Raw genomic sequence first — 27400 nt, forward strand, 5'->3', positions numbered from 1 at the left:
GTACTCTTTTTCTTCCTTGGAATCATGGAGGTTGCATTATAGAAGGGCCCCATTCATGGAGGTATGTCTGTGGGGAACAAGCCCTTTCGTTAGACTGCCCATCCCAATTCCAGTTCTCTCCAATTTCCTCATGGTCAGTATTCAGCCATTCGGCTCATCAATTCTACTCTACCATTCAATCATGACTGATCTATCTTTCTTTCTCAACCCCATTCTTTTGCCTTCTCCCCATAACCCCTTACTAATAACTAGTCTGTCAATCTCTGAAAAATATCCATTAACGGCCTCCACAGCTGTCGGGCTATGAATCCTCCAGGTTCACCACCCTCTGACTAAAGAAATTCCTTTGCATCCCCTTTCTAAATGTATGTCCTTTTATTCTGAGGCTGTGCCCTCTGGTTCTAGACTCTCCCACTAGTGGAAACATCCTCTCCACATCCACTGTATCCGGGCCCTTCAATGAGGTCCCCCCTCATTTGTCTAAACTCCAGCGAGTACAGGTCCAGTGCCGTCAAATGCTCAGAAAGGCTTCAGTGTGTCACATGACATGTTGTAGCTGATGAAGTTCCTTTGAAATGGAATCATGGTTGTGTCGGAAACAGGGAAGTATATTTGTGTGTAGTGATCTTCCACAGACAAGGTGGTATTGATTGCAGGGTGAATGTTGGCCAGTAAACCAGGGTAGACTTTTCCACACATTCTCCAAGAATAGATCTTGTTGCTGGAACCTGTTAACCCGGCTTCATGTTCGGCATGGCCATTGTAGGCTGAAAGGTCTTTGGATGTGGGAGGAAACTGGAGCACACGGAGAAAACCCACGTGGTCACAGAGAGAAAGTGCAAACTCCACACAGACAGCACCCATAGTCAGGATCGAACCCGGATCTCTGGCTGTGTGAGGCAGCAACTCTACCACTGTGCCACAATGCTGCCCAAATGTTTTGTTCTATATTGTGTGTTCTTAATACAGAAATTATATCGGTGTCCAGCCGTATGCTTTGCTTTCCTCCCATTGCCCAATGGTTCTATAAATTGGAGCGGCACAGTGGCAAAGTGGTAGAGTTGCTGCCTCGCAGCGCCAGGGACCCGGGTTCGATCCTGACTATGGGTGCTGTCTGTATGGAGTTTACACGTTCTCCCTGTGACCGCGTGGGTTTTCTCACAGTGCTCTGGTTTCCTCCCACACTCTAAAGACATACAGATTTGTAGATTAATTGGCTTTGATAAAATTGTAAATTGTCCCTAGTGTGGAGGTTCGTGCTAGTGCATGAGGTGATCGCTGGTCGGTGCGGACTCAATGGGCCGAAAGGGCTGTTTCAGTGCTGTATCTTAATAGAAACATAGAAACATAGAAAATAGGTGCAGGAGGAGGCCATTCAGCCCTTCGAGCCAGCACCGCCATCCAATATGATCATGGCTGATCATCCAAAATCAGTACCCCATTCCAGCTTTTCCCCCATATTCCTTGATTCCGTTAGCAAGTTTAAAGTCCATATTGCATCTTAGACATGTCAATGGCAGGAAGGATCAAAGGGGAGGGAACGGGCATGTGTGAGAGAATTTGAACAAAGGGTTTTTCAACTAAACCTGTAAATCAGTTTTTACAGAAGCTTAGTATATCCAGTACTTCCTATCTTTACATATCATACCTTATTTACCATAAGAGACCGCTATTCTTGTGTAGTTTACTTTACTGAGGTAGAGTGAAAAGCTTTTTTGTTGCGTGCTATCCAGTCAGTGAAAATACTATACATGATTATAATCAAGCCGTCCACAGTGTACAGATACGTGATAAAGGAAATAACCTTTAGTGCAAGATTAAGTCGAGTAAAGTAAGAATAAAGATAGTCCGAAGGTCTCCAATGAAGTAGATGGTAGGTCAAGACTGCTCTCTAGTTGGTGATAGAATGGTTCAGTTGTTTGATAACTATCTAATAGTTGCCTATTCTTGATCATTGGCGTTCCAAGTTAAAGACTGGTTAGGGATGGCAGGTTATCTGCCCCAGGCTGAGACCAGGTTCAGAGTAGTCTTGAGAAGATCAGGCTTTGAGTTTACTGTACACATGACCAGGTACCTAATGGTTTAACTTCTCAGCTGCAGTTTCACAAAGTAACAATTAGTTAATTTATGAAACTGGATACGGTGATCCTGAGATGTAGGTTAGACATTCAGAACCCTTATCCCAGGGTGGGAAATGCCAAAGACGAGAGGTTATAGCCTTCAGGTGAGAAACGCAAAGTTTAAAGGATATGTGTGGGGCAAGACTTTCTATTCACATATGGGTAGGTGTTTGGTATACGCTGCCAAGAGTGATGGTGGAGGCAGTTATGATTAAAAAAAATTGCTTTATTAATATCCTGTGGACTGAGGTACAATGAAAACCTTTTCACTGCAAAGACTGTACATGAATATAATCAAGCTGTCCACAGTGCACAGATAAAGGATAAAAGGGTACAACATTCAGTGCACGATATAATACTAAAGTCCAATTATAGTCATAGACATTACAATAGACAATAGACAATAGGTGCAGGAGTAGGCCATTCGGCCCTTCGAGCCAGCATCGCCATTCAATGTGATCATGGCTGATCATTCTCAATCAGTACCCCGTTCCTGCCTTCTCCCCATACCTCCTGACGCCGCTATCCTTAACAGCTCTATCTAGCTCTCTCTTGAATGCATTCAGAGAATTGGCCTCCACTGCCTTCTGAGGCAGTGAATTCCACAGATTCCAGCATGGAAACAAGCCCTTAGGCCCAACCTTCCCACATTGGCCAACATGTCCCATCTACACCAGTCCTACCTGCCTGCATTTGGCCCATATCCCTCTAAACCTGTCCTATCCATGTACCTGTCTTAATGTTTCTTCAATGTTGCAATAACACCTGCCTTAAGAGGCTTACATGGATATGCAGGGAATGGAGGGATATGGATCACGTGTAGGCAAATAAGATTAGTTTAACTTGGCTCCATGTTTGCCACTGATATTGTGGACCGAAGGGCCCTTCCTCTCTTGTATTGTTCTATGTTCTTAAAGATGTAAACCAGCGTGGAAAAATAGTTGTTTGTTATAGTACTTATGTGGGTGGATTGATAGTCTTGAGATTGCTGAGCAGATGCTATGGTGTGCTTTCCTCATGACACCCAGTTCACTGTGGAGCAAGTACAAACTTCCTTCTGTACACTGGGTTTCATGAGTATGTAGGAAACCTAATGGAGTGCCAGTATTTTGTCAGCAAAGCTACACTGGCACTGAGCATTGCCACAATGCAAATATCACACACAAAAACAGAACATCAAATCATTGCAATGTTCAGAGATACAGCGTGGAAACAGGCCCTTCAGCCCACCCTCCGCGCCGACCAGCGTCCGCCACATACGCTAGCACTATCCGACACACGAGTGACCTTTTACAATTTTTACCAAAGCCAATTAACCTACAAACCTGTAAGTCTTGTGAATGGGAAGGAAACTGGAGCGCCCGGGAAAAACCCACGCAATCACAGGGAGAACATACAAACTCAATACAGACTGCACCCTCGTTAGGATCAAACCCAGGTCTCTGGCACTGTAAGGCAGTAACTCTGCCGCTGTGCCACTGTGCCGCCCAACACAAACTCCACTTTCCAGCAAATGGCATTTCCAAACTCGAATAACTCCTGCATCTTCTGAGATAATATTTCCCATCACAACTGCGACTTTAAGAAACACTTGGACAGATACACAGAGAGGATAGGTTTAGAGGGATATGGGCCAAATGCAGGCAGCTGGGACTAGTGTAGATGGGACATGTTGGTCGGTGTGGGCAAGTTGGACCGAAGGGCCTGCTTCCATGCCATATGACTCTGTGACGTTAACCGCCTGTGAATATTATGAAGTCAGATTTAATCATCTTGATCATCATAGTAGGGTTGATAGAGCCAACAGTACTGGATCAAGAACCAGAGGACATAGGTGAGAGAGGCAACATTTAATAGAAACCTGACGGGCACCATTTTTACACAGAGCATGATGGGTGTATTGAACAACTTGCCAGAGGAGGTACTTGATGCATGTAATCTAACAACATTTAAAAGACTTTTGAACAGGTACGTGGATAGGAAAAGTTTAGAGGGAAGATAGACACAAAATGCTGGAGTAACTCAATGGGTCAGGCAGCATCTCTGGAGAAAAAGGATCGGTGATGTTTCAGGTTGGAACCCTTTTTCAGATGGATATGAGGGATATGGGCCAAACATGAGCAGGAGGGACTAGCCTAGATGAGGCTTCTTGATCTGCACTGTCAAGTTGGGCAGAAGGGCCTGTTTCCACGTTGCATGATGCAATTACTCTGTGACCGTACAACTTAACCTGCGTGGGTATCTCCTAGTCCCCTAATGTCCTCCCACATGCTGTCTGGAAGGCTACTGTGAATTGTAGGTGGATGGTAGGACAATTATGGTGTGGATCGGTATGTGGGAACAGAAGATTACAGGAAAATAAGTGGTTCTGATTCCTTACTGAAAAGATGCTGCATTTTGGTGGATACCATTATTTAGAAAAACAGCATTAGGCCAAGTTCCGTCTGCTCTGTCAGGTGGAAGTAAATGATGCTTCAGTGCTCTTACAAAACAAAGCAGAGGCCACATCGCCAATGGCCTGGCACATTATTAACTTTAAATTACTAAATCAGATTATCACTGTGGCAAATTGGTGTCATATTTCCCAGAGAATGAAAATGATTACAGCTCAAAAGTATTTAATTGCATGCTAAATGTTTTTGGTGTTTGCGAAAAGTGCCATATCAATGCAAGTGTAATTATTCATAACAAAAACAATGGGATAGTCGGTCTCTGGTTGCTTTTGCAACTGTTTTATATATATTCTGCTATACGTTTATGGAACAGTAATTGCCAATTTGGTTTGTTGAATTTAAGATTTGTGAAATATTCGTTGGAGAATATATTTTAGGAAAAATGACTCTCTATATCTCTATTAGAGCTGGAGCTTATCTATCTATCTATCTATCTATCTATCTATCTATCTATCTATCTATCTATCTATCTATCTATCTATCTATCTATCTATCTATCTATCTATCTATCTATCTATCTATCTATCTATCTATCTATCTATCTATCTATCTATCTATCTATCTATCTATCTATCTATCTATCTATCTATCTATCTATCTATCTATCTATCTATCTATCTGTCTATCTGTCTGTCTGTCTGTCTTTCTGTCTGTCTGTCTGTCTGTCTGTCTGTCTGTCTGTCTGTCTGTCTGTCTGTCTGTCTGTCTGTCTGTCTGTCTGTCTGTCTGTCTGTCTGTCTGTCGGAATGTGACCCTGTTGCATCTGCCATCACTCGCACACTCCTCCCGTCAGGTCCCCTCTCCCCACAGTTCCTATCTGCCCATCCCGTTTCCTTTATTTGGTCCCATACAGCACCTTCCTTTCCCATCAGATCCCATCATCTGCAATCCCTGGTCACCTCTACCCATCACATCCTAGCCTCTGTCGCTATCTCCTGCCCACCTCCTAACTCTATCCACCAATCCACCCTTCCTTACTGAGATCCACCTATCGCCTGCCCCACCCTCTCACCTCTTTACACAAACTATGTTCCCTCTAATCTTTCAATCCAGAGGAAGAATCTCGACCCAACAGGTTAACAGTCCATTCCCTCCGCAGTGCTGCCTCACCCACCGCACTCCTGGAACAGTTTGTTTGGTTGACTGCATCAATATTGCTTTCAAAGAAAAATAAAGGAAAGCTTTTCTTAATGACTTCAGGCCATCCCAAAATATTTGTGCAGGGAATTATACAGTTTGGAAGTCTGGTTGTAAAGAGGGAAGGACAGGACTCAAACTGGGCAAAGCAAGACTCCACAAACAGTGGCAGGATAATGACCAGACAACTTGTTGGACTGATGCTAGTTGTGTGAAAGGTTTAGCCATGATACCAAGGACAAATTGATTCAAAGCAGTGTCATGTGATCTTTTATATTCACCAGAGACTGCTGATGTGGCCTTGGTTTGATGTTTAATCTGAAAAATGGCACTCCCTATAGCGTAGTGATCCCTCAGCTCTGCTGTTGATAATCGGTCTGAATTCTGTGCTCATATGTCATGAAATCATGAGTGTGAATGAAGGTCATGAGTTATTACTGAAGACAGACACTGACACTGAAGGAGTTTGTCCTTGGCAATTTTGTGTTGAATGTACGTCGCTCTCCTTGTCTAAATTTATGTTGCAGAACTTCAGAGACTACGAGTTGGTCATTTAGCACAGGCAGTGAAGATGAATTTTGACCCCATTGACTCCATCCATAGAACATAGAATAATACAGAACATTCGGTCCACAATGTCTGTGCTGAACAGAATGCCAAGATACACTAAGTCACAAAGTGCAAGACTAACTCAGCAGGTCAGGCAGCATATCTGGAGAATATGGATAGTGACAGCACAGTGGCACAACGGGGTAGTGTTTCTGCCTCACAATGCCAGAGAGACCTGGGTTTGATCCTGACTATGGGCGCTGTCTGTACGAAGTTTGCATCTTCTCCCTGTAAACGCGTGGGTTTAGTTTAATTTATTTTATTATTACATGTACCAGTCAGTGGAAAGACAATACATGATTACAATCGAGCCATCCACAGTGTACAGATACATGATAAAGAGGCGCATTCCTCCCACATTCCAAAGATGTGCAGGTTTGTAGCTTTATTGGCTTCATAAATTGTGTATGGGTGATCATTGATTGCCGTGGACGGTGGGCTGAAGGGCCTGTTGAAACGCTGCATCTCTAAACCAAACTAAACTAAAACTAAAGGTAATGTTTCAGGTTGGGACCATTCTTCAACAGTTACTCCAGCACTTGTGTTGTCCAGAGATGCTGCCTGACTTGCTGAGTTACTCCAGCACCCTGTGTCTTTTTTCTGTAAACCAGCATCTGCAGCTTGTTTCTGCCAAGATAAACTAATCTCGTCTGCTTGCTCGTGATGCAAATCTCTCCATTCCCTCCATATCCATGTGCCTATCTAAAAGCCTCTTAATTGTCACTATTGTACCTGCCTCATCACCACCCCTGGCAACGCATTCCAAGCACCCTCCACTCTTTGTGTAAAACACTTATCCTTTAAACTTTGTCCCTCTCTCCTTAAAATTATGCCTCCTAGTCTTTCCCACCATGGGAAAAAGGTTCTGACTGTCTACCCTATCTATATATATATCTCATAATTTTATATACTTCTATCAGAATTCAACCTAGGACGTTGCAAAAAACAAAAACAATTCAAATCTGTCCAAACTCTCCTTGTAGCTCATACTCTCTAATCCAGGCAGCATTCTGGTAAACCTGTTCTGCACCCTCTCCAAAGCCTCCACATTCTTCCTGTAACAGGGCAACCAGAACTATTTGCAATGCCTCAAATGTGGTCCAAGTAAATTCTTACAGAGCTGCACCATGACTTTCAGCAACAAGAAAATAATTGCAATGCGGCAATAAAGATCATAAACTAAAGTCACGCCACTTGATTTGAACTGCTGACTAAACTGACAACTAATTTCATCAGAAAAGCCAAAATTTCAAAATATCCCTCCAAAAATTGTGTTTTACTCCAGATTCCAGTATCTTCAGTCTCTTGTGTTTCCATTTTTAATCAAGACTCAAGAACCTTTAATTGTCATACGTATAGACAATGGAACAATGAAATACTTACTTGCAGCAGCATAACAGGTCTGTAAAACAAAGTAACCATAGATAATACAATAAACAAAAAAAAGTTCAATGAATTATATTATATAATTCAGCAAATAAAATATTAGTGCAAAAAAAACCAAAGTCCTTAGTGCTTAATTTTGTGTAGTTTACATTGTATGGATTAATTAGTAGATAATCTCTATTTGTTCTTTATCAGATTAGATTATCTACTAATTAATCCATACAATGTAAACTACCTGTCCCGCTGAGTTATTCCAGCATCTGGTGTCTATCTTGACAGTAATAAGGTGAAGAGGGGTAGTGGGTATGATACGACACTTAGAGTTTAGTTTAGTTTAGTTTAGTTTAGTTTAGTTTAGTTTAGTTTAGTTTAGTTTAGTTTAGTTTAGTTTAGTTTAGTTTAGTTTAGTTTAGTTTAGTTTAGTTTAGTTTAGTTTAGTTTAGTTTAGTTTAGTTTAGTTTAGTTTAGAGATACAGTGTGGAAAGAGGTCCTTCGGCCCACCGAGTCTGCATTGACCAGCAATCACTTGCGCACTAGTTCAATCCCACACACAAGAGGCAACTTACAGAAGCCAATTAAACGTTGGGATGTGGGAGGAAACTCGGAGCAACCTGAGGAAACCCATGCGGTTACAGGGAGAAAGTACAAACTCCGTACAGACAACACCTGAGGTGAACCCGGGCCTCGGCTGGTGTAAGGCAGCAACTTTACCGCTGCGCCACTTTGGTGCTTTTGGTATTGGTTAATGTGATGTAGGCTGCTTTTAAAATGTGAGCATAGAATGAAAGGGTATCCAAAGTAATAATGTATTCAAGAAAAATGCCTGAACTGTGCAGACATGCAGTGATCTTTATTTGAAGATTTAAATGAAGACTTGGAACGTCACACTAAGGTTGTAAGATTGTCAAGATAGGGCTCCTGAGGGATTAGAAGAAAGGATGCCCCGGGACTATTTGTGTACAGAAAGCTCCCAGAAACAGCAAAGCAATAACTTCTTTTAGTGCTGTTGGTTGATGGATAGAGATTTTGACCAGGACACAAGGGATCACTATTGAGAACTCCTTCAAAAATCTACCTCACCCACTAAGCTTTCAGTCAAGGCTCCTAAAATCTCTTGCTCTGTCATTATGTTGATCGTGTTAAAGTAAACTCTACAGAATTGTTTATGAATGGGGGTTTTTCTGTAGAAAGAAATGCCATCTGAACACAAGTCTTGATTGTCTGCAGCATCCTTGCAGCATCTTTAGTTGGTGACAAGGAAGAAAGTGGTTTCACTTTTGTTAGGCTACTTTGAGAAATATTTCAGATCTGTCATCTGCTGTTAACATGAAGCAAAACACAGGAAGGAAACCTGATAGAAGTATATAAAATTATGAAAGGCAGAGATAGGGTAGACAGTCAGAACCTTTTTCTAAAGATGGCCATGTTTTCTCTGGAACGTTGAAGGTTGAGGGGAGACTTGATAGAAGTATATAACATTAGGAGAGGCATAGACAGGGTATGTCTTTGGAATGTGGGAGGAAACTAGAGCACCTGGAGAAAACCCACGTGGTCACAGAGAGAGCATACAAACTCCACACAGACAGCACCTGTAGTCCGGATCGAACCTGGGTCTCAGGTGCTCTAAGGCAGCAACTCTACCGCTGCGCCACTGTGCCGCTCTAATGCAACTTTCAAATGGTACTTTATATACCATTATGTTTCACAGTTTCCCTCCCACTTTTGAACAACACAATATCCTATATGGCAAGATCTCTGACATGGCTGTCAGGACATTGTGGATTTTTAATACTCAAAATCCAGTTGATGCTTCGCATGGGACTCCAAGAGACAATATCATCCATTTGAGAAACTACTCAGACAGACAATAGCAATCCTGTGAAGTTTGATCTGGCCCCATTTCCCCAAGATTACAACTCATAGTTACTCTGAAACTGTTAAGAGTGGTGAACATTTACTAGAATGCTAAATATATCTTTTCACTATTTTCATTCAGAGATATTATGAGGTAGATTTTACAAATTAATATTTGTTAGTATATTTTTACTTCGTCATTGAGTCATGTCAAAGAGTCCCTTCAACCCAACAAGTCATTTGCAACCTATAATCACCCATTTACATAATACCACACTATTTTTTGTTTTCCCTTCACTCACATGCTGATCAACGTCTCTGCAGATTCTGCAACTAATGTCCCACACGTGGCAATTTATACCTACCACACAATGCACATCGCGCACATTTTTGGGATGTGGGAAGAAACCGGAGCATTCAGGAGAAACCTATTCACAGGGAGAATAGATGCAAACTCCACAGAGACAAGTTTGGAAATCTGGATTGAACCCGGAGGTGCAGATGATCTTTGCAATTGCCATTATATGCCATACAGTATATATATATATATATATATATATATATATATATATATATATATATTTATTTATTTTTAATTTAGATTTTCAGCAATTTGGATCCACAAGTAGTAGATTTGGCCATGTAAATGGAGTGGGATTGAAATGGGATTTCAAGAATAGTGCGCGTATTTTACATGAACTACTTAATTTATTGAGAAAAAAGGAACTGCAGATGCTGGTTAATGCACAAAAGGACACAGAGTGCTGGAGTTACTCAGCAGTTCAGGCAGCTTCTCTGGAGAATATGGAAGAGGTGACATTTCGAGTCAAGACTCGTCATCTATTCATATTCTCAAGGGATGCTGCCTGTCCTGCTGAGAAACTCCAGCACTCTGTGTCCTTTTGTACTTAATTTATTGAAACATGTTAACAAGAAGAATTATATCTCTCTGCAGGACTAATCAGGAACATGAAATAGTGTGGGCTAAAATTGAATGCATGATTTATAGGATATGCTGAAAAATGTAGACACAAGGAATTGCAGATTTAGCTTAGTTTAGAGATACAGCGCGGAAACAGGCCCTTCGGTCCACCGGGTCCACGCTGACCAGCGATCCCAGCACATTAACACTATCCTACATTCACCAGGGACAATTTTTACATTTACCAAGCCAATTAACCTACAAACCAGTACGTCTTTGGAGTGTGGGAGAAAGCCGAAGATCTCGGAGGAAACCCACGCAGGTCACAGGGAGAACGTACAAACTCCTCACAGACAGCACCCGTAGTCAGGATCGAACCCGGGTCTCTGGTGCGGCATTCGCTGCAAGGCAGCAACTCCAATGCTGTGCCACCGTGACCATGCTGGTTTACAAAAAAAGACACAGTGCTGGAGTAACTCAGCAGGTCAGGCAGCATCTCTGGAGAACATGGAAAGGTGGTGTTTTTGGGTCAGGAACTTTCTTCAGACTGATTGTAGTGGGAGTGGGAATAGAATGCTGGAAGAGCAGAGAGACGGGATAAAGAGTGGCAAGTGATAGGTGGATACAGTTGCTGTGGGTTTGATAGGCAGATAGTTGGACCTGTCACCTCTCTGGCCTTTGTCCAAACATCTGCAGGAAGCCATCGGAGGCTGGCAGACTTGATGGAATGGAAGGGGACTGTATTTCTATGGCATCCTTTAGAACCTGTGTTTCAAAATTTCAAAGCCAATTAAAGTCAATTATATCTATCTCTGGAATATATTCTTTGTTGCAAAGCCAAAATCATGCAACCAAAAGTCCCACAAAAGTGGTGTGAAAATGAGCAGGATTGGCAGAGCACAGGGTGCAGTGGTAGAGCTGCTACCTTACAGTGCCAAAGACCCGGGTTTGATCCTGACTACGGTGCTCTCTATATGGAGTTTGTACGGTCTCCCCGTGACCTGCGTGGGTCTTCTCTGTGATTTCTGGTTTCCTCCCACACTCCAAAGACATTCAGGTTTGTTGATTAGTTGGCTTGGCATGATTGTAAATTGTTCCTAGTGTGTGTAGGTTCGTACTAGTGTACAGGGATCACTGGTCGGCGTTGACTCGGTGGACCGAAAGGCCTATTTCTGCACTGTATCTCTAAACTAAAATGGCTGATTTATCAATGTTAGAAGGACAGTATTTAATGACTTGGAATTCACCTGGCTTACTTTAACCGATGCAGTGGGATTGTTTCCATTCTCCTTAGAGGACACAGGGGTTCCTGTTAGTTGCTACATCCAAACGGTGACACCTCGTGCACTAAAAGATCCTCTTCAGTTCTGCAATGGTCTTTCAGCCTCCATGTTGTGCTCAGTATTCTGGAGAGTATCTTTAACCCAGAGCTTCTAGTCTAGTTTAGTTTAGTTTAGTTTACTGTCACGTGTACCGAGGTACAGTGAAAATGCTTTTGTTGTGTGCTATCTAGCCAGCAGAAAGACCATACATGATTACAATCAAGCCGTCCATAATAAAGAGAATAACGTTTAGTGCAAGATAAGCTCCAGTAAAGTCCAATTAAAGATAGTCCAAGGGTCTCCAATGAAGTGGATAGTAGCTCAGGTTCTCTCTCTAGTTGGTGATAGGACGGTGCAGTCAGGTCCAGTTGAGTTTATCGTAATTTGCGCACCTATGGTGAGGTACAGGTATAATAAAAATCTTGTTTGTAGCAGCACCACAGGCACAGATACTCAGACAACAGAAAAACACATATAAATCATACTAGACGGTGAAAAGACAGCGCAAAAAAAAAAAGACATGAATGCAGAAATACACTATTTCAAAACAATCCTACGGTGGTGCAAGAACTGTGCCATTGCAGAGGAAGGATTTAGGGTTGTGTAGGTCGGTTCAAGAGTCCATCAGTTGCAGGAAAGAAGCTCTTCCTGAACCTGGTGGTGTGGGACTTCAGGCTTCTGTACCCACTGAGACGACGGCACGGCCCAGATGGTGGGGATCCTTGATGGTAGATGCCCCCTTCTCAAGGCAGTGCCAGGCGTACATGATTTCAATAGAGGGGAGGGATGTGCCCATGATGAACCGGGCTGAGTCCACCACCCTGTGCAGCCACTTGTGTTCCTGTGCATTGGAATTGCTATAACATGCAACCTGTCAGGATACTTTCTGCAGTGCATCTGTAGATGAGTATTCAGTGATTTTTCAAATGTCTTTAAACTCCGGCACAGTGGTGTAGCGGTAGAGTTGCCGTCTTACAGCGCCAGAGACCCAGGTCCGATCCTGGCTACGGGTGCTGTTTGTTGAGTTTGTACGTTCTCCCTTTGACCACGTTAGTTTCCTCTGTGTGCTCCACTTTCCTCCCACATGCCAAAGACATGCAGGTTTGTAGTGTAATTGACTTCTGTAAATTGTCCCTAGTGTGTAGGATGTGAAACTGGGATAACATAGAACAAGTGTATGGTCGATCACTGGTTGTCACAGACTTGGCGGCTCGAAAGGCCTGTTTCCACGCTGCATCTCTAAACTTCTAAGTAAGTAGAAGTACCGACATGCTTTCTTTATGATTATGTCCATGACCTGCACACAGAAACGAGGGTGCAGATTCAATTTGCCCGGAAATTAAGAAGCACAGACAAAAGTGGTGTTGGTTTACAATTTAAATCTCGAGTTGGAGCCAAATTGCATATGTCTTTACTGATCAAAGTCATTGATAGTGATGAAAATTCCTGAGCAATTATACTCTCTAAATGTGAGCTTCAGCAGATACGAAGTGAATGCCCAATTGTTGGCATTAAAATCTCAAGATTGTAAGAAACAGGGCAGGCACCAGGTTACAGGAAGGATGTGGAGGCTTTGGAGAGGGTGCAGAAGAGGCTAACCAGAATGCTACCTGGATTAGAGGGGATTCATTACAAAAATGAATTGCTTTCTCTGCAGCGTCGGTGGTTGAGGGGAAACCTGGTAGAAGTGTTGCACAATTGTGAGAGGCATACAGAGAGTAGACAGGCAGAACCTTTTTCCCAGGCTCCAAATGTCAAAGACTAGAGGGCATAGCTTAAAGGTTTAGTTTAGCGATACAGCGCGGAAACAGGCCCTTCGGCCCACCGAGTCCACACTGACCAGCAATCCCCACACATTAACATTATCCTACACACACTAGGGATAATTTACAATTACACCAAGCCAATTTAACCCACCAACCTGTGCGTATTTGGAGTGTGGGAGGAAACCGAAGATCTCGGAGAAAACCCAAGCAGGTCACGGGGAGAACATACAAACTCCGTACAGACAAGCACCGGTAGTCGGGATCGAACCTGGGTCTCGGGCGCTGTAAGCGCTGCAAGGCAGCAACTCTACCGCTGCGCCACCGCACCATGATAGGGAGAAAGGTTAATAAAGGAGACGTGTGGGTCAGCTTTTTTATACAGAGGGTGGTGTGCCTGGAACGCGATGCCAGGGATGATGGTGGAGGCAGATTCAATAGCAGCGTTTAAGTGGCTTTTGTATAAGCGCATGGATATGCAAGGAATGGAGGGATGTCGATCACGTGCAGGCAAATGAGATTAGTTCATGTTGGCATGATGTTCAGCACGGACATTGTGGGCCGAAGGGCCTGTTCCTATGCTGTGCTGTTCTATCTTATATGAGTCAAATGTGGTCTATTTCGATTACAAATGATCTTTAACTGTCTGAAGAGGGGTCTCGACCCGAAACGTCACCTATTCCTACTCTCCAAAAATGTTGCCTGTCCCGCTGAGTTACTCCAGCATTTTGTGTCTATCTTCAGTTTAAACCTGCATCTGCAGTTCTTTCCTACACATCTTTAACCTCTGTGCCATTTTGATCAGAGGTATTCAAGATGAACATTTAACAGGCCAACATTGTGCCATGTATCTCATGTGCTAAGCTCCAACATTCTATTTGTTTTTCATCATTAAATTATCCCGGTGACATTTAAGATAATCAGAACTGATCCACAGTTACAAAACCAGTTCTTCACCGTAATTTGTTTCATACTTTGATGCTGAAGATTGGATTAAAAAGATAAATCCCAATAAATATATTGCGATGTAACAAAAACATATCACCAAACATATATCAGAAGCGGCACAGTGGTAGTTTAGTTTAGTTTAGTTGATTGCCACGTGTACCGAGGTACAGGGAAAAGCTTTTGTTGCATGCTATCCAGAGTTGCTCCCTTACAGCGCCAGAGACCCGGGTTCGATCCTGACTACAGGTACTTTCTGTACAAGGTTGCACATTCTCCCTGTAACCACGTGGGTTCTGGTTTCATCCCATATTACAAAGATATGGGGTGTTGTGGGTTAACTGGCATCTGTAACTTGTCCCTGGTGTGTAGGGTAGAATCTGACTACGGGTGCTGTCTGTACGAAGTTTGTACGTGCTCCCCGTGACCTGCGTGGGCTTTCTCCCAAATCTCCGGTTTCCTCCCACACTCCAAAGACGTGCAGGCTTTTAGGTTGAATGGCTTGGTATAATTGTAAATTATCCCTAGTGTGTGTAGGATAGCGTTAGTGTACGGGGATTGCCGGTCGGCGCGGATAAGGTGGGCCGAAGGGCCTGTTTTCGCACTGTATCTCTAAACTATACTAAACTAAACAATTGTTTTTCTCCACTGCTCAATACCTAAAATGGTTGCAATTTTGCCTCAAACACAGAATGTTGCAGGTTCAAAGCTGTCTCTGGAGATCTGAGCCATCACTGTGCAGCACATGCCTCTACTCTGTCGGAAATGTTGGCTAAGAATAAGGCTTTAAACAAATCCCCAACTGTTCTCACAGGTGGATATTAAACATTAACACTAAAGGATGATCAAAGAAATTCTGTCTGGCTTCTCAGCGGCACCGGAAATAATTATCCAATCACTTATCTCCTTGTTGATGGAGCTTGCTGTGTACAAATTGTCTGTTGCTATTCTTCATACTGAACATGTTAGTTGTGAAGTCCCTGGGTTCATCCACAGATTGTGAAAAACATTGAATGAACAGCAGCTTTGTTTAATCTCTCCAAAGAGGTAAAACCAGCAAGCAGTCAAACTGATACAAAATCATTTGTGCAGGAAGGAATTGCAGATGCTGCTTTATACCGAAGATAGACGCAAAGTGCTGGAGTAACTCAGAGGATCAGGCAGCATCTCTGGAGAAAAAGGAATAGGTGACATTTCGGGTCCGGACCCTTCTTCAGATTGAAAGTAGAGGGGAGGAAAAGTAGAGGGGAGGAAAAAAAGCAGGGCCGGCAACAGATGACCAAGGAAGGATGAGGCCTATAATGGCCCATTGTTGGCTGGGGATGAGATACAAGAATGCGAACAGTGGAACTAGTAGGACAACCAGGGTGGGGGGGGGGGGGGGGGGGGGTGGAGAGAAGGAATGCAGGGGGTGCATGAATTTAGAGAAATCAATGTTGAAGTCGCTCGCAATATTCACAAAAACAATTTGTGCCTGCATGGATATCTTTTTAGTTGTTTGAATTGATCGAAAGATCCAACATGGAAACAGGCCCTTCGGCCCACAGATTCCAAGCCGACCATCGATCACCCGTTCAAAACTAGTTCTATGTTATCCAACTTTCTCATCCGCTCATTAAACTCAGAGACCCAATTAACCCCCAACCCCTTCTCTACAAAAATACTTGCCCCACACATCTCCTTTGACCATTCCCCCTCTCACCCTAAAGCTATGCCATGTAGTAGTTGACTATTGACAGCCTCCACAGCCTTCTATGGCAAATAATTCCACATATTCACTACCCTCTGACTAAAGAGATTCCTTCTCATCTCTTTCCTAAAGGAACATCCTTTAATTCTGAGGCTAAGACCTCTAGTCCTAGACTCTCCCACTCGTGGAAACATCCTCTCCACGTCCACTCTATCCAAGCCTTTCAATATTCAGTACGTTTCAATGAGGTCCCCCCTCATTCTTCTAAACTCCAGCGAGTACAGGCCCAGTGCCGTCAAACGCTCATCATAAGTTAACCCATGCATTCCTAGGATCGTTCTTGTGCACCTACTGGACCCTCTCCAGGGCCAGCACATCCTTCTTCAGATATGGTGCCCAAAATTCCTCACGATACTCCAAATGCGGCCTGACCAGCGCCTGAGAGAGCCTTAGCATTACATCCCTATGTTTGTATTCTAGCCCTCTCGAAATAAATGCTAGCAAATGCTCACTCTTGCTCTGTGAGGCAGCAGCTCCACCCGCTGCGCCGCTGTGCAACCCTAAATCATCTGACATTCTGTGTACTCCTGTACTTCTGTGAACCCAAATGTAGAGTGGCTACATTAAAATGCTCAGGACTTCTCTGTGGAAAATGATTGGTGAATTTTAGATGTAAACTACCTTCAGTACAATACAAGTATTTTTGTGTTCTGCCCTGGTGCTTTTAAAAGCGTTCTGCTGAAGTTGGGGGGGGGGGGGGGGGGTGGGGGGGGGAGTGAGGTTCCCAAGCTAAATTAATAATCACCAGCATTTGGGGCTTCTTGGTACCTTGAGCAGGCTTCAAGAATGAAGGCAGATCTTTTGCGTGTGAGGATATTGAAACGCTTTCGATTATTTTTAATGTATCAATTAAAAAAACCATTTTAAAATAACACCTCAGACAGTCTGAAGAAGTGTCTCAGCCCAAAACGTCACCCATTCCTTTCCACCAGAGATGCTGCCTGACCCGCTGAGTTACTCCAGCATTTTGTGTCTATCTTCAGTGTAAACCAGTTCCTTCCTACACATCTATAACAGGCAATTAGGGTTTGCCCAATAAATGGCTCATAACCAAATTGAATATGTTATAACAGCTCAATTACTGATCAACTGAAATCTTGTCTCATGACTTCACCTCAACAGGGACCCGTAATTATGGATCAAAGACAAGCGAATGGGAAATAATCACACAGGTCTCAAATTAACCGAGGAGTTGATATATGGTAGACACAAAATGCTGGAGTAATTCAGGGGTTCAGGCAGCATCTCAGGAGAGAAGGAATGGGTGACGTTTCAGGTCGAGACCCTTCTTCAGACTGATGTCAGGGGAGGGGGCGGGACAAAGATAGGATGTAGTCGGAGACAGGAAGACTAGTGGGAGAACTGGGAAGGGGGAGATATATGGGCTCTGCCTCTTCTCAAGAAGGATCCCGACCTGAAAAGTCATCTGTCCGTTCCCTCCGCAGATGCTGCCTGACCCACTGAGGTGCTCTGGAACAAGCTGCCAGAGGAGGTAGTTGAGGCAAGTACTGTCACAATGTTTAAAAAACATTTGGACAGGTACATGGAGAGGATAGGTTTAGAGTGATATGGGCCAAACGCAGGCAGAAAGGATTAGCGTAGATGGGGCATCTTGGTCAGCATGAACGAGTTGGGTTGAAGGGCCTGTTTCCACGCTGAATGATTCTATGACTCTTTGACTCTATGACTCGATGCACTGACTGATTTCTGAGCGTGAACATATTTCAATCACCACAGCTATGAAATGAAAGCAAATTTGCAAGTGTTTTTGCCTCATAAATAATTTTGACAAATTTGATTTTGAGAGATCGCCCATGCCACTTTAGCTATGACGTCTGACGTGGACCACAGTTTAGAAGAAAAACGTTGTTTTGCGGGTGTGGTTTCCAGCAACTTACCAACCAAAACATTTTGCAGGAGCAAAACACAAAGTGCTGGAGGAACTCAGCTGGTCGGGCAGCATCTGTGGAAAGAATGAACAAATGATGATTCGGGGCACACTGATGTAGTAGAGGGGTGAAAGCTGGAAAAGAGGGGTGGAGTGGGACAAAAGCCTGGGGTTGTGATAGGTGGATACCGTTGAGGGGTAGGTTGATTGGCTGCAGTATCCCCCTATCAATGCCTGGCTTTGACCCGTCCCCTCCTCTCTTTTCCAGCCTTCTCCCCCCCCCCCCTACTCCGGTCAGTCCGAAGAAGGCTCTGACCCGAAATGTTGCCTGTTCTTTCCATCCACAGATGTTGCCTGACCTGCTGAGTTCCTCTACCATTTTGAACTTTATTCAAGCTTTCAACATCTGCGATTCCTTGTGTCTTCATATTTGCAGTTGGCGTTTTTTTGTTTTTGGTCACTTCCGTCAACTACCATTAACTACTATTGACCACCATTAATCATTCGCTACCTTAACCACTGACATATACCACTAACAATATCATACTTCCCAATCATTGCACTCACTTGTTTAGCCAGCCAGTAACATTTCCAAAGCTTAGTGTATATAACATTATGAGAGGCATAGACAGGGTAGACATTCAAAACCTTTTTCCCAGGGTGCAACTGTCCAACACTACAAGGTATGTCCTACACGAAGGTGAGAGTGGGAAAGTTTAAAGGAGATGTGCAGGGAAAGTTTTGTACACAGAGAGTAGTGGGTGCCTGGAACGTGCTACCAGGACTGGTCGTGGAGACAGACATGAATGCAGCATTTAATAGGCATTTAAACAGGCTCATGGATATGCAGGGAATAGAGGAATTTGAATCATGTACAAGCAGATTAAATCAGTTAAACTTGGCATTATGTTCAACAGAAACATTGTGGGCTGAAGGACCAATGTCACTGCCGTACTATTTTATGCTCTATGTTGGTGATCAAAATTAATTTCACCCTAATATATGAAGCTCGAAAGAAAATACGCATTAGTTTAGTTTAGAGATGGAGTGCAAAATCCGGCCCTTCGGTTCATCAAGTCCATGCCGACCAGCGATACCTGCACACAAACGCTATCCTACACACACTGGGGACAATTTACAATTATGCCAAGCCAATTAACCTACCGACCTGTAGGTCTTTGGAGTGTAGGAGGAAACCAGAGATCCCGGAGAAAACCCACACAGGTCACAGGGAGAACGTATAAACTCCGTACAGACAAGCGACTGTAGCCAGGATCGAACCCAGGTGTCTGGCGCCGTAAGGTCTAAACTCTACCACTGCGCCACTGTGCCGCCCATCTCCTTTGTGGCATTCCTGCATAGAACGATGGCATGCTGCTATGGGATGCTGCAGTGCTACTAGATAATTTGGCTTTAACTCTGGGCACGCTGATGGAAGAAGTGCAATTGGACTATCAAGGGCAGGAATGCAGACTGACCAATGTGATACAGTGCCAACATTTCCAAGAGAGATGGTGCAAGATAGGCTTGATGTCATAACACAGCAAGCAATTAAATGGTCTGATTGCGGTGTGTGGAATGGTTCAATGAAGCAGATGGAAACCATTCCCCCTGGTGGGGGGAGAGTCCAGAATATAGTGGCAAAACCTACGGACAGCACAGTGGCACATCTGGTAGAGCCGCTGCCTCACAGCGCCAGAGATCCGAGTTCCATCCTGACCTCAGGTGCTGTCCGTGTGGAGTTTGCATTCCTCCGGGTGCTCCGGTTTCCTCCCACATTCCCACAAAGGCGCATGAGTTTGCAGGTTAATTTGGCTCAGTAAATTGCCCTGAGTATCTAGTGAGTGGAGGAGAAAGTGGGATAAAATAGAACGTGTGTGATAGGGGTGATCGATGGCTGGCGTAGACTCGGTGAGACGAAGGGCCTGTTTCCATGCTGTATCTATCAATCAATCAAAACCTTTATATTAGACTTTCGCCACATAAAGGTGATCAAAATGATGAAAATTGCAAAACTCTCCCTCAGAGAAAAAAACATTGCGATGAGAATCAATAACGGAGACTGAGAGGTGATGTTACCGCAGAATACAGAGCCATGAGGTCATTCCTTCTCTCTGCTCCAGCCCAGCAGAAGATACAGAAACTTGAAAATGCGCACCACCAGACTCAGAAACAGCTTCTTCCCCTCTGTTATCAGGCTTCTGAACGGTCCTTCCATAAGCTAGGGCACTCCCTGATTCACCTCCACCCCATTGAGGGCATTGGACTTTGTCTCTGGAACTTATGCGCTACAATGCTGAGAACTATATTCTGGGCTCTGTATCATCCCTATTGTTCTACCTACTGTGCTTGAGTTTGATCTGATTGTATTCATGTTTGATATAACTGATCTGTTTAGACAGCATTTAAAACAAAGCTTTTCACTGTACCTCAGTACACGTGACAATAATAAACCTCAACCTAAAACTGTTGATGAACTGTAAACTAGCAGACCATGTTTGAAATCTGAAATCCAAAATATTGAATCACAGCAGGACTTTTCACATGGTGTTGGAAATGTGTGGGTCAGGCCGCACCTTAAGCATATACACTTTTATTTTTATACCCCCTTATCATGGGAAAATAATTGACAATCTACTCTATCCATATCTCTCATAATCGTATATACCTCTACCAGGTCACCCGTCAGCCTCCTTTGCTCAAGAGAAAACAACTCCAGCCTATGCAATAGATGGACACAAAGTGTTGGGAGTAACTCAGCGGGTCAGGCAGCATCTCTGGAAAAAAAGGATGGGTGATGTTATGGGTCGGGACCCTTCTTCAGATCTCAAGGTATGTCTGCTCAGAAGAAGTTCTACTCCTCTCTCTGACGAGATTTCTGTGAGACTCTCTCTCTCACTGCTCCCCCTCTGTGATTCTGACGAAGGGTCCCGACCCGAAAATGTCTCCCATCCTTTTTTTCCGAGATGCTGCCGAGTTACTTCAGCACTTTGTGTCTATCTTCGGTACAAACAAGCTTCTGCAATTCCTTCCTACACAGCAGAGGTGCAGGCAGAGGAGTGCTTTAATTTCTGTGAATATATGAATACATCAAATGACATGACAGTGCCAGGAAGCTCTGCTGAGAGTCACAAACAATGATTGTCAGTCCCTTGAGAGGGAGAATGAATATGTGGGTTTATCCAGATGGCATTCCAGAGGAGTGAAATAATGTTTTGTGGAACACAACAGGAGATGTGATATTATTCAGCATCACACATGTCATTTCACTACTCACTTGTGCAAAACAAATGAAATTGTGCCAAATATTACTCAAACTTATGACACTGAAGGAGGCCATTTGAACCATTGAGCCCGACAGCTCTCAGAGCAATCAGATGAACCCTATTCTCTCACTTGGTTTTAGTTTATTTAAGAGATGCAGCATGGACGCTGGCCCTTCGGCCCACCGAGTCCTCGCCGATCACCCGTTCACACTGGTTCTAGGTCACCACACTTTCTGATCCGCTCCCCGAACACTGGGAGCAATTTACAGAGGTCCATTAACCTGCAAACAAGCACGTTTGGAATGTGGGAGGAAACCAGAGCATCTGGAGGAAACACATGCGGACACAGAGAGAACGTGCAAACTCCACACAGATAGCTCCCGGAGGTCAAGATCGAACCTGGACCTCTGGCGCTGTGAGGCAGCAGCTCTACCAGCTGTGCCACTGTGCCATCGAACAGTGCCATCAAAATTATGTCCCTACCCTCTATTCTCTCACACAGTTTATCCATTTGACCTAATTTTCCTAGCACCTGCCACAGAAAGGACCTGGACACTTTGAAGAGGGTGCAGATGAGATTTAACCGATTGCTGCCTGGATTAGGGGGCATTACGCATAATGAGCAGGTTGTATTGTTTTCTCTGGAGTGTCGGGAGACTGAGGGTAAACATGTGGACCTTGCATGCTTTCACTGTGACCGCATGGGATCCCTCAGGGGGCTCTGGCTTCCTCACACATCCCAAAAACGTGCGCGTTTGTTGGTTAATTGGCCTCTGTAAATTGCCCCAAGGGTGCAGGGAGTGGATGAGAAAATGGGATAAAATAGAACTAATGCGAATGGGCGATTGATAGGCTGATGTGTCTGGTTTCCATGCTGTATTTCTGAACACTAAACAAAACTCTAATCTTTGGTCACATGCTTTAGCAGGAAGATTGGGTAATATCACTACAACAAAGCTCAATTGTCAGACTCAAAACTTGGGGGTTGCAGATTGATCGCCCATCGCAGAACCCACCAACAGCACCAGGCATCTTCATGCCATGTTTAATGGAGAAAAAAGTGGTGCTTCACAGGCAAGGTTTTTCAAAATCAAACCTCATAAGGACACTTGAGCAAAACACAAGGTACTTGACAAAAGGTCAAGTAGCATCTGTGGATGGAATGGATAGGCGACGTTTCGGGTCAGGCCGCATCTTTAGAAATGTTCCTGAAAGGACACTTCTCGATGGATGGTCTTCACTTGGTCTGATTTGTAGGGCCACCAGAAAGATAGTCATAGAGTTATAGAGTCATGTAGTCAAACAGCCTGGTAACAGGCCCATTGGCCCAACTTGCCCATACCGACGAGGATGCCACATGTCCCACCTGCCTGTGTTTGGCCACTATCCCTCTAAACCTTTCCTCTCCAGATATCTGTCCAATTGACAGAGGTAGAGATCTTTGCGAGGGAGAATGAAAGTGAAGCCCAGGGCAGCTGAAGGCACTGTGCCAATGGGGTGATGGTTAAAGTTGGGATGCACAAGAAACCAAATTTCATATAACACTCAAGGGAGTTGCAGACTTGGATAAGGCATTTAGGGGCTAAGGATTGGAAGGATTTGAAAAGAGGAACAAGTTGCTTAATACCAAAGTGTTACTGGGCCAGGAACCAATGTAGGTCAACAAGCATACGGAGGGATGATTTTAATATCCGTGAAAATCAATCAGAACAGCGTGAGTAGAACGTCTGTCTTGCTTTGTTCATGTGACATTCTCTATTTTAACAGGGACATTAACCCAGTTATGTGAAGTGGGTTAATTCCTCTGAAATCTCATCCAAGATGCACTTGCGACTCTGCCTGACAATGTCGCCAACAATAACGTTTACCTTAAAGTGAAAACAAAATGCTTGAGATGTTCGATAGGTCAGGCAGGATCCACCATTGAGATGCGGAGCAAGGCTTGCAGGTCAATAGCCTGTCATCAGATCTGAAGGGTCTGTCTGACTGACACATTAACTCTGTTCCTCTCTCCACAGATGCTACGCTTGATCTGCTGAAGATTCCCAGCACTTTTGTTTCATTCAGATTCCAGCAGCTTAACTTGCTATTGTTTCAGTCGTAGTCTATTCCCTCAAGCATTCCATGAAGGGTCTCGGCCCGAAACGTCGCATATCCATTCCCTCCCCAGAAGCTGCCTGACCCGCTGAGTTCCTCCAGCACTTTGTTCAAGATTCCAGCATCTGCAGTTCTTTCTGCCTGCATTCCTTGACACTTGTTCCAAACATTATCTTTGCATTAAAAAAGATGCCACATCTAATGTCGGTTGGAATTTGAGATTCTGAGAGCGAGATAAGTTTGTCCAAATAAAATTGCAGTTCTCATTTTTTGCCATGCCTTGCATGCTTTATAATCCAATTATACACCAAGAAGCAAAGCTTTATTTTTATTTTACGTATGTTGGCTCCAACAAGTCCAAAATGTATGGTTCAGCAGCATCCATAATCAGTTTATTTTTAAATGAAATTAGGTCATTAGCAAATCTTCTTTTCAATCAAACAGCTTTGAGATGTCAAGCTCTCACGCTGTTGTAATTTATAGTGTCTTGTTTTAGCATTGGCTAATGAAGTGCAACAAAGCTTGAGATTTTAAACCAGGACTTTGTTATTCCTAGCTTCGGTGCAAAGTCAAGCCACATACCAAAGAGGAAGCCCTGATGCGGTCTCCTCGCTAACCTTTGCAGCATTTATGTATCGTGCACTGTGGGTTTTTTTTGTTACAGTGAAATAGGAAGGATTTTTGTGCCAAAGATAGACACATTAAAAAGAAAATCAATGTAAACTCAAAACGGTTTGCTTTACTTCTACCTTGGAAATAGTTTTGCTTTTTATATAACCTGCTCGAAAGCGTAATTAATATCACAGCTTTTCCCTATTCTATTTTAGCCTAGATCTTTGTCTCTAATGAGTATAACAGTGCAGAAGTCTGTGCTGCAGTCTGGCTGTGCTGATTTACTAATTGGATGCCGTGTGTTTTAAATGAGCGTCTTGTGGGAATAAGGATGAATATTGTCTTGTTAGTACGTACTCAGTTAGAAGGCAGGAATATGCCCATTGACCCCCATCTGAATCATGTAGCATTTCCCACAATCACGTTCCACGGAGACACAATGGCATTTTTAATGGCCTTGGATTTACATTTGGATTGTATAAAGCGGGCTTCATCCTGTTAATAATAATGATCGCTTATTTTGGCCAACTATTGATCAATGTCACATCCATATACTTTTGCATCACAGGGGCAGAGTTATGCACCTATAATTCTGCAAATATACCACAGGCAGCTGCTCAGAGGGATGATAACAGTGGAGCTAAGAGTATATTGGAGAGCAAAGTAAACTCTAAATCTTAATGAAATCTATACTCTTCCAATGAATAAAATATATGCTAATATCCTACCACTGTTTTCATTGCAATAAAATAGTATTATTGATCCAGACATTTAAAAAGGTTTCAGTGACCAGAATGAAAGGGATTTCTGCCTTGTCTTTTATCATAAGTCTTTGGGGTAATTTTTAGCATAACATTGATTGTAAGATTTAACGAGGAAGAAAGATGCAAGATTTAATACTTCGATAGCCAAAAGAAAAACCTATTTTATTTGGTTGAATGAGATTGCAGATAATGTGAATTAATGAAATCTGTTATAAAATGGATGCTGATGTAAAATTCGTATCTGAGGAAACTGATCGGGAAATTGCATAAAAAAAGGTATATATACTTGCCAATATTCTAAAAGTAACATTGTAAAATATTGCATTAGTCCTGTGAGTCCAAATAAGATATTTTAGCTTCTACCATCTTTTTAACTCATCACGAGGTTCCCGCAGAAGAAATATCTTTTAACGTTATTATTTATTTATTCATTAGTGCAACTTTGGCCATCACTGGCAAGGGCAGTGTTTCCTACCCATTCCTTCCTTGGGGGAATGGCGATGAGCTGCCTTTGTGATCCACAGTATTCCAGGTGCTGTGATCCCACTACGTGGATGGGCAAGCATTTCCAGGATTAAAGCCAGCATTGAAGAAGGAATGACAAACTATATCCAAGTGAGGAGAGCGGGTGGGTCGATAGGAAGCCCACGAGTGGTGCTCGTCCCGTGCCTGGTAACCTTGCGGAAACCACGGGATGGTTGGTTCTGATGCGCTGGAGAGCTTCAGATGTGCACAATGAATCCACAGCATTCCAGGGCTGGAGGGTGAGGAATGTTCGAGGGGTTGGGAATCATCTAGTCCTGGATGTTATTGACCTGCTTGAGAATTATTGGAGCTGCACTCATCCGGGAAAGGGAAGAGCGTTCCTTCATCTTGTGGGCCAGTGCCCCGTAGAAGCTGGGAATGCTTTGGGTAGTCAGGAGGTGCATCGCTAGCTGTACTGTAGCCTGTTTCTGACCAGCCACAGTAGTTTTCTGTTGGACCAGCTGAGTTCTTCATCAATGGTGCTGACGGATAATTACAGAACCGTCAAGAGAAGCTGGCCACCCACCTCCTGGTGGAGATGATTCCGCCCTAGCGCCCAGACGGTGAAAATGTCACTTGTCCCTCATCCGCCCATCTTTGAGTGCCGTGTAGGTCTTGCTGCACAGCAGCATGCTCTGCAGTACCAACCGAGGAGTTAGCGAAGGGGAATTGCTCATCTATTTCCAGTGGAAAGCAGAGGGTGTGTACATGCACAATCATCGCTCAATGTCCCGATCGAAATAGAACCCGTCCTGCAATCCTTTTGACAAATATTCTCAAAGTTTGTGCCATTGACAATCAAACCTCAAACAAAACAAACAAAACACATAAAAAACTGAAAGAAGCAGATGCTTTATTTTGTATTTATGCTGGTCACTAAATCTAACCTCCTTAAAGAAGCAGCTCCCATTTCATCCATGATGTAATGAATGCATTAAGAGAACAATGTGCTGCTGTTCGGTAAATGGGGCGATATTACATTTGGGAGCTTATTCAGGGCATTCACCTTACTAGATCCACTCCAATTTTATGCAAATTCTCTGTATACTTTTAAAATGAAATTATCATCATGAAATGTTCATCAAAAAATATTAACATTAATGTACCTGAAATGGATTTTTGATGCTGTGTGTAATATATCAATAATTAAAAAAAGCTTGCTGCAATACATGCAATAAACCATGGCCCCTGCCTCTCTTTCTGACAGTCTAATTTATTTTGTCGGTTGGACCCAATACTGCCACGTGCTTCTTTTGAACGTTTTAATCAAGCACAAACCCTTGAGGTTTTGATTGTGTTAAAAGAAGAATGGTGAAGGAGCAACATGGAAGGATGAAATTATTCAGGAACCTGCTGTGCCTAAGATGAGGGTACCTTAATCTTTGGAGACTCCGGGATAATGGCTGGAGTACTGCAGGACTTGTGTGTTGCCATTGTTGTTGATTAATTGATTGTTTGAAAGGTACAGCAAGGAAACAGGCCCTTTGGCCCAACCGAGTCCACTCCAGCCATTGATCAATCAGTTATAGTCATAGAGTCAACAACATGGAAACAGGCCTTTCAGTCCAATTTGCCCATCCCGACCAAGACGCCCCATCGTAGCTAGTCCCATGTGGTTCATCTCCCTCTAAACCAGCGGTTCTTAACCTTTTTGGCCCCACGTCCCCATCAGACATCTTGGTCAGTAACGTGACCCCGAAACAAAAATTGAAAAAAAAAACAGCTCGATTTATGAAAACATGTCTGCCGATACTCAGTCAATGGGATGGGATAATTTCATTTATGACCCCTTCATGACCCCCGCATAAATCCCAAATGACCCCCATGGGGATCACGACCCCCAGGTTAAGAACCGCTGCTCTAAACCTTTCCTATTAATTTACCTTTCCATGTACCTATCTGTCAGTACAACTTGTCCATGTGACCAAGATGCCCCATCAAACTAGTCCCATTTAGTCCATATCCCTCTAAACATTTCATATCCATG

General features: G+C 43.5%; 1 protein-coding gene across 2 annotated transcripts in view; it reads left to right on the forward strand.

Annotated features, from left to right (window-relative positions):
- Positions 1 to 26572, forward strand: part of slitrk4 (SLIT and NTRK-like family, member 4) — a 46157-nt gene extending 19585 nt beyond the window's left edge. The window contains exon 3 of one of the 2 annotated variants that reach the window (XR_013548147.1): positions 23434 to 26572. The gene's annotated coding sequence lies outside the window, so the exon portion shown is untranslated. The remainder of the gene's footprint in view (positions 1 to 23433) is intronic. The other variant, XR_013548148.1, reaches the window with a different exon arrangement.
- Positions 26573 to 27400: the final 828 nt, after the last annotated feature.

Source organism: Rhinoraja longicauda, chromosome 15, assembly GCF_053455715.1.
Source record: "Rhinoraja longicauda isolate Sanriku21f chromosome 15, sRhiLon1.1, whole genome shotgun sequence".
Taxonomy (NCBI): domain Eukaryota; kingdom Metazoa; phylum Chordata; class Chondrichthyes; order Rajiformes; family Arhynchobatidae; genus Rhinoraja; species Rhinoraja longicauda.